This window comes from Chrysemys picta, chromosome 8, assembly GCF_011386835.1.
Source record: "Chrysemys picta bellii isolate R12L10 chromosome 8, ASM1138683v2, whole genome shotgun sequence".
Taxonomy (NCBI): Eukaryota; Metazoa; Chordata; order Testudines; family Emydidae; genus Chrysemys; species Chrysemys picta.
In genome coordinates, this window is record NC_088798.1 from 1,341,181 (window position 1) to 1,360,584 (window position 19,404).

A 19,404-nucleotide genomic window follows, 5' to 3' on the forward strand; every position below is an offset into this window, starting at 1 on the left:
AGGGTGTGTGTGTGTGGCAGGGCACAGACTGCAGGGGTGGAGCGTGCCAAGGTATAGGCGGGGGTCATGAAATCCTGCACTGGGGGTGGGGGGTACCAGCACATAGGCTGGGGGTGACAGGGCGTAGGGTGGGGGTGGGGTGGTTGGTTGGGGGGGCAGGGCATGGGCTGGGTGCTGTGCTTGGGGGAGTGATGCTAGGGGATTGGCTGGGTGGGCGGGGGGTGCTGCGCTGGGGCTGGAGGTGACAGGGCGTGGGGGGTGGGGTGGGGCGCTTGGTGGGGGGGCGGGGCATCGGCTGGGTTGCCAGGTTGGGGGTGGGGGGGCACAGCTGCGCTGCAGGCCACCAAAGCACAGAATTTGTTCCCTGTCTGTGCCGACCAGGCTGGCAGCCGACCCTGTTCAACAGTGGGGTTCAGTGGTGGGGGGTGACTCAGTGCCCCTCGCCCCGTCCCTTCAGAGCAGCAGGGGAGGAGGGAACTCTGGCCATCCCACGGCTGGGCTCACCCCTGGGAGGGCCCCTCTGTCTCACCCCACGGCAGCGAGGGCAGGAGGCCCGGGGAGTGGGGATCCTGTTCCGGGGGGGCAGGAAGCCCCCGCCTGTCCCTGCTGAGTCTCCCGGACTCTCTTGGCTGCCCCTTCGGCAGGGCCCATAGTCGCCCTGTCCTGCCGTGTGCTGGCAGGGACTGCTCCCGCCATAGGCGCATTCAGAGCCCGGGGCGCCGGTGCCCCCCCTCCGGCAGCTGCCTGGCTGGGAGCTGGGGGTGATGGTGAGTAGCCATGGCAACAGTGCCCAGCGCATCCCTGGGGCCAGCTGTGGGTACGGCGAGCGGCTCCGAGGAGGCTCCTGGCGCTGGCGAGGGGGCCAGGCTCTGTGCGGCCCTGGGCCCAAGCACGGGCGTGCGGGGGAGTGAGGCCTCTGCACTGCTACCCCGTCCCTCCCAGCACTAGGGGCCGAATGTGTCGTGTTTCCCCTCGTGGCTGTGGCTGACCCACCGTGCGCGTTGCTGGAGTCTACCGGCCGTGCCGGGCAAGGCCCTGCTTCTGGGCGGCTCTGTCCCTTGCCGTCAGCAGCTGCGCACGCCCCGGGCAGCCCAGGGTCAGACTCCGACCGTGAGTCCAGGGAGCAGAAGAGCACTTGGGACTGAGCCTTTCCCAGGCTGAGGCTCTGGGGTTGTTGTGGGACCCACTGGCTCCGGGGCGCTCCCATGCCTGCTGTCCGGGAGCCACAGCAGGAGCGGTGGAGCTCTGAGCAGACCCGGGGCAGCAATCGAAGGGACTGGACCTGTCCTGCCAATCCGAGGGCCGTTGGGGCAGCTGCATTGTTCGCCGGCGCTGCCAGCCCCTGCCGGAGCCTACCTGCCACAGCACTGGGGCCAGCCAGAGCTCGGCCTGCTGAGGAAACATTTGGCTCCATTTGCTTCTAATCACACTAATTGCTCTCTGGCTGCAAAGCCCGTGGGGCAGGGCAGGCGCTGCGTGTACCGACAGCCTGCTCCCCCGGGCCCAGGGCCCCTCCCCAAGGAGGCGCTGGCGCAGCCGGATGTTAGCAGTTCTTGCTGTTCAGGCACCAGCCTGATGCCCTGGGGATGCCCCTGCTCCGGTTTAATTAGCTGCGAGCCTCCCTTCGTCTGCCGGAGACAACGCGTCCCGCTTGCCAAGCATCTGCTCCCGAGCCACTGCCGTGGGCAGGCCCCAGTGGGCGTCCCACACGCCGGGGAACTCGCAGGCCGGGGCAGGCGGCCGCTTGCCAATTAGCCTCAGATGGGGGTGGTACGTCCCCTCCTTTGGGTCAGCAGGGCAGAAGGGGTGGCCTGGGTTGGGCTCGGTGTCCAGGCCACTCCCGTGTTCTGGTGAGTTATTCGGTCAGGGCAAAGGCAGCAGAAGGGCTTTCACTGGGGTGAGCTGCATGTCCTGCACCCAGCCGAGGCCCTAGGGAAGGTCTCTCCTGACAGCCCAGGACAGGGTTAGCTGAATGTGCGGGAGCTCGGTGGTCTCTTTGGTTGTGGGGGATGCTCTGCTCTGGGAATTGCGCTGTGAAGATTCTGTGTAGGAGGAAGTAGTTCGCTGTGAGAGGTGAGATTTATCTGGGGTTGTGGTTTGTGGTTAAGGTTAGAGATGTTCTGAGGTTGCATTGAACCAGCAAAGCTCAAGGATATTCGGGGCTAGTTTGGCTGCTGGTGACTTTGGGGCCGTGTTTGATCAGGGTCATGTTCGCATGGGTGGCCCTTTGGGATGGTTTAATTTGAACATAGGGGACGATGATTTAGTGGAGGCGCTGACCTGGCTTGTGATGGGGGTGAGGCTGGGAATTCTAGTGGGACTGGGATAAGATTGGGGGCCTGATTACTTTTTCCGCTAACTATGCCATACAATTAACCGAGCCATTTCTCCAGCAAGCTGGGAAGGAGAAAGAAGTGTTGCTGCTGGTGGTTTTCTAAATCCCTGGCAGGTACTGCAATGGCAGGCATCTCACCGGAGCTAGGGGGTTGTGGGCAGGTAGTGATCATCATGCTTTGGGCATGAGTTCTGGTTTTGGCTGGCTGGGCCTGTGACTGGCTCCTAGGTGGTGGGTTTGCTCTGAATTGTGTTTGTGGGACTCTCTGAATGTCTGGGGCAGGAGCCTCGCCATGGTTAACTGGGGCACGGATTGTCTGTGGTGTGGGTTTGCGCTGTGGTTGTGTCTGTGCTGGAGGTGCTGCCGTTGAGAGGAAATGTAAAGCCGTTCTCCTGAGCCATTTGTGAGTAAAGATCCCCTGGCCGGGGAGTAAATGGGCTGGGGCCGGGGCCCGTGGAATGTATGGAGCGTGAGCGCCATGCGGCTGCCTGAGATGCAGGTTCCCTAGTGCTGTCTCTGCTGCCTGCGTTTCACAAGTGGTCCTTGGGGGGCTGAACAGACAGGTCTGCCCCCCCCCCCTTGCTCTGGTGCACGGCTTGGAGCCCACAGTCACTTCATGGTCCTGGCTGGGGGGTTTCCCGGCTCCTTTTGCTTCTGGGTCCTAGTGCTGGACGGCAGCTCGACGACTATTTCAGAGTAATTGTGCCGGGCTGCTCCAAATGTCCTCCAGGCTCTGCTGGCAGAAGCTGCCCTGCCACTCCGCCTGCTCCTATGTAATTGTGCCACCTGTCACCCATTCATCTGGCACCTGGGCTGCCCCAGGCCGCTGCTGGCCCCTTCTTCTGCCCTCCTCACAACTGCCTCTGCAGCAATTGATGCAAACCCTTGTGGCCTCGGCCCCTGCTGAGACATGCTGGGCACACGCATGCCTGTGCCAGAGGCACGTGTGGCCCCAGGCAGCCGGACCCCCCCCACACCAGCGGCTGATGGGCTTGGGCAGTGTGACGCTCCATTGTTTATTTCTAGTGCACAAAAGCATGCCAGGCACCTCCTGGAAGGGAGCCTGCTTCATGGAGGGCAGGGTGGGAGGCCATGAGCTGTCGGGAAGGGAGTGGCAGGGGCGGGGGCACCACGCACAGCTGGGCCATGGCGGCTCCAGTGGGGAGGGGGGTGTTTTGTTGACCGTGTGTAGAATGAGGAAGATGAGACGGTTACGGGCAGAGAATGTGGCTGCTAATGGGCCGGAGCTTGGCCTCTCTGTGCAGCGGATTCACGTATGGGCCAGGTCGTTTCTGATTGACGGCTGTGCAGTGCCAAGAGACTGGCCCTCATTGGCAGCCTCCGCACAGAGGTGAGGACTGAATGAACCTCTCTTGTCCTAGGGCAGGGCCCCCCAGGACAGGGAAGAAGCCGCATGTGGAGGGGACTTGCCCTGTCTTGGCTCCGGAACCGACCCCAGGTCGCCTTCTCCCCGGCTGTCCACCCAGCACCTCGCGCTGGCCCTGAATGCGCTGCGGCTGGAGCTGGGCTGACAGCAGCTGTGGCAGAAAAGAGAAAGTGGTTCCTCTGTCTGCTGCTTGCTTCTGGCAGCCACACGCCGGCTGCAGACGCTTCCTGTCTGCACTCGCCGGAGCCTGCCCAGCCGGCTGCATGGCTTCCAGAGGGCAGCGCCGCGCCCAGCTGACACGAGGGCTCTCTGCCGCAGGGACACAACAGCGGGCATTGGCTGGCAGCTTCGGGGTGCACAAGTGGGACCTGCCTGTCAGAAGCTCCGAATGGAGCCGCCAGCCACGGGGCTTCCACTTGCCAAGAGATTCAGAACAGGTGTGAGCCGGGTGACATCCTGGGGATTGAAGCCAGCAGCCACGTCTTGGATTGTCCTGCTGGGCCCTGGAGCCCCTGGGTCTGTGAGACCAGCAGGCAGTGCCTTGCTGACAGCAGCCTCCAGGGCGCGTGGGGGGGGGCAGAGCGGGGCAGTAACGCAGGCCCCCCTGGGTCGCAGTAATGCAGGGAGTCCTGCACTCTCCTTATTCAGAAGTGTGAGGTGGGAGCGCCAGGGGCTGCTGGCTGAGTACACGCACGCCTTGTGCACACTCACCTTCGCTGTCGTGCAAGTGCACCCCACAGCCGGAGTGCTGCTGCAGGCGGGGCCCGTCTGGGACCCCGCAGGGCTGGGTGCAAGGATCCCCATGAACTGTCCCTCCGGTTCCCGGCAGCCCCAGAGCTGATCTCTGCTCCGCTCCTGGCTGATTTTTGTTTCCCAGCTGGTGAAGTGCAAAGGCTGAAGCCATCGCGTTTGCACCTGCAGCTGGGCAGTTCCTGTAGCTGCAGCTCTCGCTGGCTCCAGAGGGTCGCTGGGATAATTTTTCTGCCTTGGATTAGCAATTTCTCTCTCTCTCTCAGCTGCCAGGGTAACCGATACAGCAGCATGACTTCAGTCAGCCCACTCCTGGGGCTATTTTTAGGTCTGCCTGTGCTGATGAACAGGAGATGAAATGACAATCTCTCTCTCTCTCTCTCTCTCTCTCTGAGCCCCTTTCACCGCCCGTGCACCAGGATTACAAACTGGCGGTTGGCTGCCGTTGCCAAGAGGGAAGCTCTGGAGTCCAGGTGAGGCTGGCATGAGATCACTGCTGGGGCACGAGAAGGGACGCTCCAGAGCTGGAAAGGAAGAACAAGCTGTAATAGCAACGTTCTCTGCCATAGCTCTACTGCGTATGTGTTTGCGCGGCAGAAATGCCCCACGGTGCAGTGCCTGTTCTGTCGTTATGGAGGGGGTCGGGTGCCAATGAGTCAGAGGAGGGAGATCCAGCTGTGATATGTGTGTGGTTTGAGTGTGTCTGGTATTAATGAGAGCTGATCACATACACCCGGTGGTTTGCAGATATTGTGGGGGATAAATGTGGTGAGTTCTCGCTGCTGCTAGTTGTGGGGACATGGAGTTTGCTGCTCATGGTGGCTGCAGCGTGGAGGGAACGTTTGCGAATCCCCGAGGTTTCACAGAGTCTGTCACTGGTGCCTGTTTTCTCTGAAGTGCTTATGTGAAACTGTTTGGGATTCTCCTTTTTAAAGAGTCGTGCAGTGAGCAGAAACAATCCATGTGACTTACACATGGCTAATGGCACGCTACCAGTAGCCGAGGGCACATAGTCGAAGTGAGGAGTTTTCGGACATTCCTAAGGGGGCTGTTTGTCCTGGGAAGGCTTCCAGGCCTCAGACCCATGCAAATATTAAATCCCCCTCTGGGTCTTGGGTAAACTCCAAGCACTTCCCTCCTGGCTGCCTCTGAAGTTGGAGCAACATGGACTTCAGGAAGGGAAGTCTGGGCAGCTGTCGGCAGTCATTGCCAGCTCTCCTCGATTGTGCTCACAATAACCAAGGCCTCTCCTCAGGGCATGTGGGCCTGACGGGGAGACGTTAGTACTGAAGGCCTCCAGGGAAACAGTTTGCTCAGGCGGGCCCGTGTGCAGTTTGGAACAATCCCCATTTTACAAATGACAGTTCATTCTGTAATAAACCAGAGGGAGACGGAAAGGGTGCAGACAGGGCCGGCTCTGGCTTTTTTGCCGCTCCAGGCAAAAAAGCCTCCTGCCGCCCCCCCCCCCCCCCCCCGCCCCCTGGAGCTCGGCAGGGGAGGGCGCCGAGCCTGGCCGTGGGCCTCTCTCCCTGACCGGCCGGAGCGCCGGGGGGAGAGCGGCAAACCCGCCACGGCTCCGCTCTCCCCGGCAGCCAGAGCCGCCGCACCGCTCCCCTCGAGGTGCTGCCCCAAGCACAAGCTTGGTGGGCTGGTGCCTGGAGCCGGCCCTGGGTGCAGAGGCAGTGCGAGAAATCAGGCCAGATGAGATGGTTACTGGATCTGTTCAAAGGAGGTTAAAGGCCCAGACATGGCTCCATCGGCGATGCTTTCCATCTCCTAACACGGGTCAATGTGCCACATGCCCGTTGGCAGTGTGCAGATAGCTCAGAGGGAGCCATGCTATTAGTAGAAGCAGCCATGTCCATTTTCTTTCCTTGGCAGAGAGTATGCGGCCCAGATACTGTGTTCTATTCCAGGATGGGGATGTCCACCTGGGGGTGCAGTGGGCAAGGATGCAATGCTGGACACAGAGCTTAGCTATCCAGGTGAGAGAGAGACTAAAAATACCAGACAGAGAGGGAGGAAATCCTGACCCCCTGCTACATGCCTAGTCCTGGCAACAGAGGAGCCTGTGTGGTGCTGAGGACAGGGGAGCAGAGGTAGGACTTGAAGTTTCTCAGGGTGCCTTGGAGCTCAGAAATGAGCTAAGTAGAGTGGATTTTTGTTCGCAGCAGGGACTATATTGCTGCCCTTCGGGGATCAGGTGTATTTCTGGGGAGGGGGAGAGGATATTCTATAGCGGCTTATACCCAGCCCTGTTCACTGCAGTATTTGAGCACTGTCCAGAAATGCTCTGAGACATGATTTGCATGTGCCAGATGTGACATGTCCCTTCTCTCCTCATGGGCAGAATTCTGTGTGTAACGTGGGATGTGGCTTTGGTTTTTATCGATTAGACGTACGTGCTGCTCTGTGTTTATATCTGTGAAGGCTGGTTGGAGAAGTGCCTGGCACAGGGAGTAGTAGGTGGGAAGTTTTGAGGGGCTTCTTTGGGTCTGGGGGAGTTCATTCCATGATCTGGGACAGGCCCCCAAGAAAACGCTGCCACACAGACAAGTTTTACCCTTGTGTTAGACAGTCCTGTTGTGCCTGACAATATTGAAAAATTGGAAGGGATTCAAAGAAGAGCCAGAAGGACGATTTAACGTCTGGAAAACCTGCTTTGCAGTGAGAGACGAAAGGAGCTGAATCTATTTAGTACATTCAAGAGAAGGTTCAATGGTGGCTTGACCAAAGTCTGTTGTAGTCAGTTGCTGGCTGTGTGTGTGTTCTCTCTGCACTGCACAGCAGGCTCCGATCCAGCTGCCCCAAAGACCACAGACTCGGTTTCTGTAGGGAAGGCATTCGACTGGGTTTGTTGCCCATGCAGCACGCTCCTAGTTCCCCGGCTCAATGTCTACAGTTACACTAGCATATGTGACAATGGACGCAGCTCCGTGAATGCTGGGACTTTCCATTCCTCCCTCGGCCGGACAAAGACACCCCCTCGGACATCCCTCTTTATACCCCAACACAAACAAGTTACGCATTGCCCCACTGGTGTGCTTAGTTACCACCCTTGGCCTTGTACGTGTTGGTTCGATCAAAACATCTCTATCCAGCATGCTGGCATCCTGACCTTATCTCTAAGGGGGTCACCGTGTCCTTGTATCATCTTCGGGGAGTGTGTTTACACCATAACCTTGATTTGGGGTGTTCTGGTGCCACCCTTCTGGAATGTTTTCATGTAAATACTTAGTGCCTAGGAGTGCTTGTCTGCAAGGCCAGCCCTATGCTTGCCAAGTTCATGTATTGGACAGTGACCCTGCAAGCAGGCATCTGCTTTGTTATGGGGCAGGACCTGACTTTAGTTTGGCCCTTAGGTCTTACACCAGGCCCTTATACTCGGCCTCAAGTCTCAGGCTTTCTTTCTTCTACATCCATAAGTACCGACATGGGGAAAGAGAGCTCCTTAATCTAGCAGACAAGGCCAAGTGAGATCCAATGGCTGGAAATTGAAGATAGCCAGATTCAAACTGGAAATAAAGCCCAAATGTTTAGCAGTGAGAGCAAGTCATCGTTGGAATGACTTACCGATGGACGGGGTGGATTCTCTGTCACTTTGTCTTTAAATCAAGGCTGTTTCTAAAACGTATGCTGTTGCTCCACTACAGATTTCTGAGATCAGTGAAGGAATCACTGGATCAGATTCGATGGCCTGTGCTTTGCAAGAGGCCAGACTAGATGAAAATAGTGGTTCCTTGAAAACATTAGAATGGCCACATGGGGTCAGACCAATGGTCCATAAATCTCAGTATCTTGTCTCCGACAGTCGCCAGTGCCAGATGCTTCAGAGGGAATGAACAGAACAGCAATTATTGAGTGATCCATCCCCTGTCGTCCAGTCAGAGGTTTAGGGACACCCACAGCATGGGATTGCATTCCTGGTCATGTTGGCTAATAGCCATTGATGGACCTATCATCCATGAACTTATCTAATTCTTTTTTGAACCCAATTATACATTTGGCCTTCACAACATCCCCTGGCAAGGAGTTCCACAGGTTGACTCTGCATTCTGTGAAGAAATACTTCCTTTTGTTTGTTTGTTTTAAACTTGCTGCCTGGTTCTCGTGTTATGAGAAGAAGTAAATAACACTTCCTTATTCACTTTCTCCACACCAGTCATTATTTTATAGACCTCTATCATATCCCCACTTAGTTGTCTCTTTTCTAAACTGAACAGTCCCAGTCTTTTAAATCTCTCCTCATATGGAAGCTGTTCCATACCCCTGATCCTTTTTTTATTGCCCTTCTCTGTACTTTTTCGAATTCTAATGTAAGCAGGGTCTGAGTGAGCTCTCTCCCTTGACGTCTAGTGATGAGCTGTGGAAAAGGACTTCAGGAGTTGATCTCGTTTGCATGGGCACACCCACCCTGCCTAGGTGCTTAGCATGATGGGACTGCTTGCCCAAATGGTCACTTCTGGCTGGTATGGGATCCCCAATCTCCTTGTTATTGAGGCAGGAGTAATACTCTTGGCGTGGCGAGCGGCCCGCAGGGCGGCTGGCGGAGAGGCTGGTGAGTGAGTGCCCGAGCAGTGAAGCGAGTAGGGTGTCTCCTTACCCCTCCCCTCCACCCAGGATGGAAAGTATGAACTCTGCAGATGAGCCTCTGAACTCTGGGGCTGCACTGACCAAGGACAGCAACTGTGAATGGGGTGCAGAGAAGGGACGGGCACATTAAAGAGACTTTTGGGTTGCTGGACTTAAGAACCTGAGGGGAAACGGACACTGCCCAACTTACTTGGTGGTGGGTTTTTTACTCATAGTTTGTTTATCAACCTTGTTTGCGGTGTTTCCCCAAATTAACGCTGCATTATTTCCCTCCTTTTATTAAAGGTGGGGTTTTGCTACGCTCAGACTCTGTGCTTGTGAGAGGGGGAAGTATTGCTTCTCAGAGGTGCCCAGGGGTGGTGTGTAATTGTCCCAGGTCATTGGGTGGGGGTTTGAGCCGGTTTTGCATTGTATTGTTGAAAAGAAACCTCTAGATACTGCACCTGGCCCTTGTTGCTGCCAACTCTGACTGGCAGAAGGGTCACACTCATGTGTCTTTTCTGACATAGGGCAACCAGAACTGCATGCAGTATTCAAGATGTGGGCATACCATGGATTTATATAGAGGCAATATGCTATTTTCTGTCTCATTATCTATCCATTTCCTAACGGTTCCTAACATTTTGACTGCTGCTGCACACTGAGTGGACGTTTTCAGAGAACTATCCACAATGACTCCAAGATCTTTCTAGAGTGGTAACAGCTAATTTATTTACCTTGATTTTGTATGTCTAGTTGGGATTATGTTTTCCCTTGCGCATTATTTTGCCCTTACCAACTTTGAATTTTTCTGCCATCTTGTTGCCCTGATTTGTGAGATCCCTTGGTAACTCTCCACAGTCTGCTTTGAGCTTTTGTACTGGCTGCAAACTTTGCCTCCTCATTGTTTGCCCCCTTTTCCAGATCATTTATGAATATGTTGAACAGCACAGGTCCCCGAGCAGATGCTTGGGGGACCCACCTATTTACCTCTCTCCAATTTGAAAACTGACCATTTCTTCCTGCCCTTTGTTACCTGTCTTTTAAGCAGTTACTGATCCATGAGAGGACCATATCCCTCAACTGCTCACTTAGCATAAGAGCCTTTGGTGAGGGACCTTGTCCAAGGCTTTGTGAAAGTCCAAGTACCCTATATCCACTGGATCCCCCTTGTCCATGTTTGCTGACCCCCTCAAAGTATTCTAAATGATTGGTGAGGCATGGTTTCCCTTTACAAAAGCCACGTTGACTCTTCCCCAACATATCCTGTTCATCTGTGTGTCTGATAATTCTGTTCTTTACTGTAGTTTTAGCCAATTTGTCTGATCCTGAAGTTAGGCTTATGGGCCTGTAATTGCCAGGATCGCCTCTGGTGGCTTTTTAAAGATCAGCGTCACATTAGCTATCCTCCAATTATCTGGTACACAGGCCAATTGAAGCAATCGGTTATATGAGACGGCTAGTAGTTCTGCAATTTCATATCTGAGTTCCTTCAGAACTCTTGGGTGATACCATCTGGCCCTGGTAACTTGTTACTGTTTAATGTCTCATTGTGTTCCAAATTTTCCTCTATTGACACCTCAATCTGGGACGGTCCCTCAGATTTGTCCCCTAAAAAGAATGGCTCAGGTTTGGGCATCTCCCTCACATCCTCTGCAGTGAAGATTGATGCAGAGAATTCATTTAGCTTCTCCACAATAGCCTTGTCTTCCTTGGGTGCTCCTCTAGCACCTCGATTGTCCAGTGGCCCCTCTGGTGGTTTGGTAGGCTTCCTACCTCTGATGTACTTAAAATTAGTTTTGGTCTTAACATCCATGAATCCTTATGTTAATTCTCACCTTGGATCTGGAATTTGCATCTGTGCACAGTGGACTACAAGAGAGAAGTGGCTTTTATGAGGAAGGCGTATTTCAGGTGGCTGAAGGTTTCAGTTCTTTCCCAGCACAGTGTCTGTGGTCGGCAGCGTAAGGCTGTTGGTGGAGATGACTGTAATGTTTTGATTCTGTATCTTTTGTTGTTGTTTTGACCTTTGCCTTCCCAGCAGACTTAACTCTGTCCCCTTCACTTGTGTTACACCAGGTGATCCTGTAACCCTGGGCAAGATCCTATCCCATGGATGTGTGGCATGGACATAATATAATATAATACAATATAATATATCTCATAGAACTGGAAGGGACCTTGAAAGGTCATTGAGTCCAGCCCCCTGCCTTCACTAGCAGGATCAAGTACTCATTTTGCCCCAGATCCCTAAATGGCCCCCTCAAGGATTGAACTCACAACCCTTGGTTTAGCAGGCCAATGCTCAAACCACTGAGCTATCCCTCCCCCATGGGCTCTGTTATTGCCTGAGTTAGCAAGACTTGCCTGACTAGCTGTGCAACTGCCCTTGAGTGGAGCGTGTCTCTGGCTTCTGGCCGTGTGCAGAGCTGGGGTGAGCTGGGGGAGTTTGGGGAGTTTGGGGTTCCCTCTTTCCCAGGCTGCAGCTCAGGCCTGTTGATACCTGAGCGCTCACCAAACCGTGTGGCTGCTGGGCTGTCAAATGTGTAATGAGCGAGTGCGGATTGTTTGAGTGGCTGCAGGGCCACTGATCTCCCCACTGTGCCGGGACAGTGACCGTCTCTGAGCAGACACCACTTCCTCGGTGCTAATGGGTCTGATCTGAACCCAGCTTCCACTCCCTCCCCCGGGAAAGGTAACGTGCGTGTCCTCATTGCACTGCTGAGTGCTGAGAGCAAGAAACCTTCCCCTCTAAGTGCCCTACTGTGCCAGCTGCAGCTCGTTGGCCTCCCTCCCCCACGTGATGGTATGCTGTGGACCATGGAGAATTTGACCTGATGAGGCCCAGAAGGCAGATGTCAGAGGGGAATTAGCAGGGGAGGCACATTCCTGTACTGTGCAGTGTGTCTTCGGAGCTAGCTCCTGCCGGGCACTCGGCTGGTAGTGACCAGCGCAGTGTGAGCGGCACACGAACCTGACATGGTGGGTGATGGAACAGCAGTGGCACCCTCCCCTGGTGAGGGAGGGGCGCACCACTCATGAGTTGTAGTGGCCACCATTCCACATACATCCCCTGGGTCCGGGTCTCTCCTCCAACAACCCAGCAATCCCGTCTTGTGTTGCCGTGAGAGCCCCACCCCCAGGGTATTCCAGAGGGACACGCCAGGTCGACAGCGGAAGAGGTTTGCAAGTCTAGCGATCCCGGCAACCCCTCTGTGCAGAGAACAGCTTCTACCAGCGATAAAAGGGGTTCTGTGGGAACAACTTATGGCAGTTTGGGTGTAAAATAAGCTACACCGGTGACACCTGTGCAACGGCTCTTTACGGGAATTGTTTGGACTCCCCACCTGTGACTGATCAGCTGATGTGGTGAGACAGGGATGGGGTGATAGCTTGAACTCCCCTCGTGCTCATAAAAATCGGCAAGCAGCACAGGCGAGTGGGATCGCTGTAGGGTGTAGGAAGGATCTTGAAGGAGTCCCTGTGACTGCCAGGTGTGTGGCCTGCAGGAAGCAGCATAGGAAGGAGAAGGGGGCTGGGGTTTAGCCTTGACTCCCAGGCAGATGGCCTGCAGAGTGCCGGCCTGCAGAGACCAGAAAAGCCTGGGCTGGGGGAAGGGCAATGACTGATGTGTCGAACTTGTGTTTCTTTTGAAGAAATAAACCCGAATCCCTGAAGCAAAGGGACTGGAATCCTGTGGCTGGAGAGTGCAAGGCCCGGTGAGTTAGCCCACTGGCTTACAACTGGCAAATGCACTTTTATGTAGGTATAGCCAGAGCCATCCCTAGGGTACGGTGAATTGGGGCGACAGCCGGGGGCCCCGCGGGCTGGTGCTATTGGCCGGCACGGTCGGTTCCAGAAGTGTGGGGGGGGGGGGGGGAAGGGGAGTGACAAATGACCTCTGGTTTGCCAGCTTGGGTCTGAGGGGACGAGATGTTTGAGGCGGTGGGATATCCGGGAGAAGAGGGAGGCTGGACAGGGGATGGGGTCAAGGTGAAGAGCGACCTGGACGTTATCTCCCCAGCTAAGGATCTGAAGTCCTACAGAATCGGACCATCCTTGCTCCCCAGGAGCAATTGACTGTCAGTTCTGTGCGACCGACCGAGCTGAGCTGGGCTGGCAAGCAGTGAGCAGGTTACGAGGCAGCAGTGTGGCTTTGACCAGCTGTTAAGATTGTGCTTGGCAAGGAGAGTGTGTCAGAAGCTCAGTTTAATCACGGCAGGGGGCTGCCTCCAGACCATAATTATAGTCGGAGCCACAAACTTACTGCCCTCTTCCCGGGATGTCCTCAGCATGTAGATGTCAGAGCTCAGAATTTGGTTTGAATCCAAAACACTCTATTTAAAAGTAGAGGAGTGGGCACTTTCCCATGGCCAGGCCAGGACCGCCTTCCCTGTGCACATGCCCTCAGGCCTGGCATTCTCTTCCGCCAGGAACACGGCCAATGCAAGCATCCAACTTCATCTGTGTTTGCTTTTGGCCCATTTTAAATGAAGTGGTTACTGTTTCTCTACCATGGGAACCGTTTGTTTTTACACTCCCTTTAAACGCAAAACCAGCTCTCCAGGTTTTGTTTGAATTTTCAAAAGAAGCCACTTCCCAGAGACAACCCAGCGTGGGAAATGCCATCGCCCTCCTGGTGAAAGTTACTGATCTCCAGGGGGCTACGGCGGGGACTGCGTGGCACGTGTAACTCGAGTAGGCCCTACAGGAACTGCTATAACACACAGGTGTCCGCTCAACCATGGCCACGTTCGAGACTCCTAGCAGCCAAAGGTGAGAAGCACCTGTTCGATCACCCAGCCCGTCCCTCCACAGCTGTTCCCTCCGGTATTTTCTAGGGCTCTGGCCAGTCTGGATTGAAATGCCCGCAGGTGATGTCCCCCCCCCCCCCCCCCTCCTGGGGAGAAGATTCACAGCCTGATTCATATCCGTGTCAGGACATTTATTCAGATATTTCACCCCACCCCTCCAGGTTACACCCCTTTGTGCCACTTTAAATTATCCCCCCCATCCCCCACTCCCTTGGGTTCACATCTGTCATATTTGGTAGGCAGTTACTTTTGCGTTACCTTTTCTGGGGATGCAGATACATTTTGGACCAGTCTTTACCGTCTGTAGATGGGCTTTTGCCTCCTCCCTCCCCTGCCAGCCTCACTGCCCCGCCCCACCTTCCTCCCAATCCTTCTCTCCCTCCCTTGCCTTCAATGGCCCTTTCTCCCTCACCCCACTTCCGCTCAATATTGCAACGCCCCCCCCCATCAGAACTAATGTGGTATGTGCCAAATGGCCTGAACGTAGGGCTTTCCTTGTATCCCTTTTCTCAACGCTTTCTCTTGTGTGTAAAAAGCCACCTTTCCCGCCCGTTTGTGTGTAACTGAGTCAGGCTCGGAGCTGTTCGTTTCGAGACCACAATCCGATTCTACGGCTGTGAGCCCTGCAGAGACACCTGAGCTACGGGAGAAGGAGCTGGATTCTTTTTGGGCTTACACATCATCAGTGTCACTAACTGCGCTCCAGCTGCAGACTCCTGATTACAAGTGGTAATGCCTAAGGAAAACCCAGTTTCGCTTCCAGCCCCCATGTTTCATTTGCTGGCTAGGCTGTTAGAAAGAAACCTCTTGCATGCCAAATAACCAAAGGGAACTTGATCTGAAGTCATTAAGAGATGGACTTCAACACACAGAAAAACCTCTGGTGTTTATTTCTCTTCCCCCCCCCCCCCATGCTGTCGTCTTAGGGTACAACCACAGCAACTAAGCCATGCAAGAGACTCCTAAAGAAGATGTAGGATTCATCAACACAGACAAAGAAAAAAGGGTTAGATAAGCTGTTACGAGGAGTTATTTGATATCACTTTTGTCTCAGTGGGCCTTCTCTGGCCTCACTGCCTGTGTTCCTTTGAAGGGTCCAAGTCCATGGTGAATAGCAGCAGGTCTAATTGTGGTGTCCTGCCCTGCTTTGACTGGCTCTAGAACTGGGCCGAGTGCTTTCCGGAGTGGGGACGTCTGCTCCCTGGGTCTTACCGTAACCTCACTGGGGTGTGGCCAACCTTGGTTCCACTGGCCAGGTCCAGCTCATGAACCCTGCAGAGCGAGCCCTTGTTCCTTTTGCTGCAGCCTCTGGAGTGGGCCCCAGCTGAGATGCTGTCCTCTGAAACACGCCTGAATTCAAGAAATCAGCAGCAACATGTGAAAGTGATCATCAGAAAGAGGTATGAAAAGGAACAGCTATTGCAGTCTCTCTGCCAGCATGTCCTCTAGTTCAGGGGTTCTCAACCGGGGGTACGTGTACCCCTGGGGGTACACAGAGGTCTTCCAGGGGGTACATCAGCTCATCTAGATATATGCCTAGTTTTACAACAGGCTCCATAAAAAGCACTAACTAACTAAGTCGGTACAAACTAAAATTTCATACAGACAATGACTTGTTTATACGGCTCTATGTACTACACACTGAAATGTAAGGACCATAGTTCTATTCCAGTTCATTTATTTTATAATGATATGGTAAAAATGAGAAAGTACGCAATTTTTCAGTACTAGTGTGCTGTGACACTTGTATTTTTATGTCTGATTTTTCTAAGCAAGTAGCTTTTAAGTGAGGTGCAACTTGGGGCACGCAAGACACATCAGACTCCTGAAAGGGGTCCAGTCGTCTGGGAAGGTTGAGAGCCACTGCTCTAGTTGTCTCATGTCCACACCCATCCTGGTGGGCTGAATTTTCCTGGAACGTCATGCCCTAGCGCTACTGGCCAAAGAGTTTTCCTGTCTCGTTCTTGCTTGTGTCATTTAGTAGATTTTGAAAGTCTCACTTCTCTTCTGAGATACCAGCTGTGTGTCTAGGAGATGGGAGAGCCCACAATGTCTGCAGAGGGAGACCACACTGGCGTAACCAAAGTGCTCTGCAGAGCAGATACAGCGTAGGAAATAGAAGGGCTGTCTTCCTCGTGATGTCCTGGCAAAGGGCCTCACACTCCAGATCAGTTTCTAGGTGATAGTGTGCACACGCTGGTGATAGTGTCAGACACCAAAGATTAAAGCGCAGGGCAGAGAATTACCCTACTCACGCCTACTGGGAACTGCACTAAGATCATCCGCTCATTTGACACAGGTTGTTGATCAGCTGTCGGATAGTGACCAGAAGTTGTTACCGCTGATTTAGATCTGATTGGTATTTCCACTTAGAAGGAAAGAGCTCCATATCCCATTACCGTCCCCTGAGCCGTCCAGCTCAATGACCTGGATTCAGCAAGCGCTGAGCTTGCAGTGTGCAAAGTTTCACTTACAGCAGGGGTTCTCAAACTGGGGGTCAGGATCCCTCAGGGGGTCACGAGGTTATTACATGGGGGGTCGCGCGCTGTCAACCTCCACCCCTACCCCGCTTTGCCTCCAGCATTTATAATGGTGTTAAATATATAAACAAGTGTTTTTAATTTATAAGGGGGGGTCACACTCAGAGGCTTCCTATGTGAAAGGGGTCACCAGGACAATAGTTTGCAAAACACTGAGTAGTATTCAGGGATCATTTCTATAGTTTGTAACTAGAGAAGTGTAGCCGAAAGTGTCTCTGTCACTGGCTTGCCGTACCATGATTGGCAGTTCTCTGAGGGTATGTCTACACTACAAAATTAGGTCGAATTTATAGAAGCCGGTTTTATAGAAATCGGTTTTATACAGTCGATTGCGTGTGTCCCCACATAAAATGCTCTAAGTGCATTAAGTCGGCAGACCGCGTCCACAGTACCGAGGCTAGTGTCGATTTCCGGAGCGTTGCACTGTGGGTAGCTATCCCACAGTTCCCGCAGTCTCCGCTGCCCATTGGAATTCTGGGTTGAGATCCCAATGCCTGAATGATGCAAAACAGTGTCGCGGGGGGTTCTGGGTACATGTCGTCAGGCCCCTCCCCCTCCATCAGAGCAACGGCAGACAATAGATTCGCACCTTTTTACCTGGGTTACCTGTGCAGACAACATACCACGGCAAGCATGGAGCCCGCTCAGCTCAGCTCAGCATCACCATATGTCCTCTGGGTGCCGGCAGACGTGGTACGGCATTGCTACACAGCAGCAGCTAATGGCCTTTTGGCAGTAGATGGTGCAATATGACTGGTATCCGTTGTCGTCCTACTCCTCAGTGAGTTCGGTCAGAGGCACCTGGGCGGACATGTTTTGTCTCCTGGTGACTCAGTCCTGCCGGCAGTCCTATTGAACTGTCTTGAGGATTATGGCTAGCAGTCATAATACACCATTTTCTGCCAAGCACCCAGAAGATGCCGATGGCTATCAGTCATGCTGCACCGTCTGCTGCCAGCTTAAGATGTAAAAAATAGATGGACCAGATTTGTTCTGTATTCATTTGCTTCCCCCTCCCTCCGTGAAATCAACGGCCTGCTAAACCCAGGGTTTTGAGTTCAATCTTTGGGGGGGGGCATTCTGTGTGATAGTGGTTTGTGTTTCTCCCTGATGCACAGCCATCTTTGTTGATTTGAATTCCCTGTAAGCCATGTCGTCACTCGCCCCTCCGTCCCTCCCTCCGTCAGACAATAGTTTTGCGCCTTTTTTCAGCCCAGACGCCATAGCACTGGGATCATGGAGCCCACTCAGATCACCGCGGCAATTATGAACACTATGAACGCCACGCGCCTTGTCCTGGAGTATATGCAGAGCCAGAACATGCCAAAGCAAAACCAGGCGAGGAGGCGATTGCAGCCCAGCAACGAGAGTGATGAGGAAATTGACATGGACATAGATCTCTCACAAAGTACAGGCCCCAGCAATGTGCAAATCATGGTGTTATTGGGGCAGGTTCATGCCATGGAACGTTGATTCTGGGCCTGGGAAACAAGCACAGACTGGTGGGACCACATCGTGTTGCAGGTGTGGGATGATTCCCCGTGGCTGCAAAACTTTCGCATGCGTAAGGGCACTTTCATGGAACTTTGTGACTTGCTTTCCCCTGCCCTGAAGCGCCAGAATACCAAGATGAGAGCAGCCCTTACAGTTCACAAGCAAGTGGCGATAGCCCTGTGGAAGCTTGCAACGCCAGACAGCTACCGGTCAGTCAGAAATCAATTTGGAGTGGGCAAATCTACTGTGGGGGCTCAGGAGGTCAGAGTAGACAATCTAATGTTCCCTTCTGGCTCTAAAATTTCTGAATCTATGAAGGATTCTGGGAAGCACGGCCTGGCAAGACACTGCCATTCTGTGGCCAGTTGGTTCAAGTTCAAGGTATTTACCAGGCAGGGTAATAGTAACAGGGACTTACTTCCCTGTAGCAACTGCGGGTGGCAGAATTTCTCACCCAAGTTTTGATCATTAGAACTTGTCATTCATATGGAACCCATTTGTATTACTGTATTTCTATTGTAATAGTGTCTAGTGGCCTCCACCAGAGCAGGGTCCCATTGTGCCAGTGTGACTGAGACACCAATGAGAGGGGGAGGGGGAAGGACAGGGTATGTCTACACAACAGCTGCGAGCGGGCCACCCCAGGTGAACAGCCGTGCTAGCTTCACTCAAGCTAGCAAACTAAAAATAGCAGCGTGGACATTGTGACATGAGTGGCATCTCTGTGTAGCCACTTGAGCTCAGACTCAGGGGGTTGAGCAGCTTGGACTTGGGTGACTGCCCATGCCTCAGTGCCTGCACTGGTATTTTTAGCACAGTAGTGCAGACAAAGCTCGTATGAGTCTCTCTCCCCGGGCTGGGTCGTGTAGACATACACAATAATCCCAGCATGTGTTAGCCCAGACTATCTAAGAATTGTTAATGCAGTCAGTAGCAATTAATCACAATTTGTATCCAATCAGGGGGATTTGCATTGCCTGTGCTTGGGGAGCTATATCAAATTCCGCGATAGCGATCTGATTCATTCACACCTACGTTAGGTGTGGGGCTTCAGTGAAAGTATTGGCAAGAGAGCTTGTGTGATGCAGAATGGCCCAGGTGCACTTGATCGCCCTAAAACAGAGGGAATCCAGCAGAGTGATTTATATGTTTGGCAACTAGCATGAACAGGCAGTTTTCATTCTGGGACAATTTACTGCAGAGAAGAGAGACACAAATGTTACTGGCTTTTACATTCTCCTCGCAATGGAAACCTGCTCCTGTCCTGCTGATATGCTGCTCTTACAGGCAGCCTACTGCATCTTCTGAGTTCATGACTGTACATACCATATTGTGGTACTGCCAAGAGTCCTCAGTCAGTTCTCAGGGGGTTGCTTTGCCAGGGTAGGTACTGGACAGGCACAAGGGCAGACACAATTCCTACCCAAGGAGTTTACAGCCTCCTCCATAGGAATGGCAGGAAGATTTTCATAGGCTAGGACTGACTGACAATCCCTGCCCTTTCACTTGGTC

The 19,404-nt window shown here is 53.6% G+C and overlaps 1 protein-coding gene across 3 annotated transcripts in view; it reads left to right on the top strand.

Moving 5' to 3' along the window:
• Positions 1-19,404, top strand: part of ST3GAL3 (ST3 beta-galactoside alpha-2,3-sialyltransferase 3) — a 367,793-nt gene that overhangs the window by 16,981 nt on the left and 331,408 nt on the right. Inside the window, exon 1 of one of the 3 annotated variants that reach the window (XM_065555307.1) lies at positions 281-4,945. The exons of 1 other annotated variant lie outside the window; for it this stretch is intronic. The gene's annotated coding sequence lies outside the window, so the exon portion shown is untranslated. Of the gene's footprint in view, positions 1-280; positions 4,946-19,404 lie in introns of those variants that run through there. One more of the 3 variants, XM_005307127.5, reaches the window with a different exon arrangement.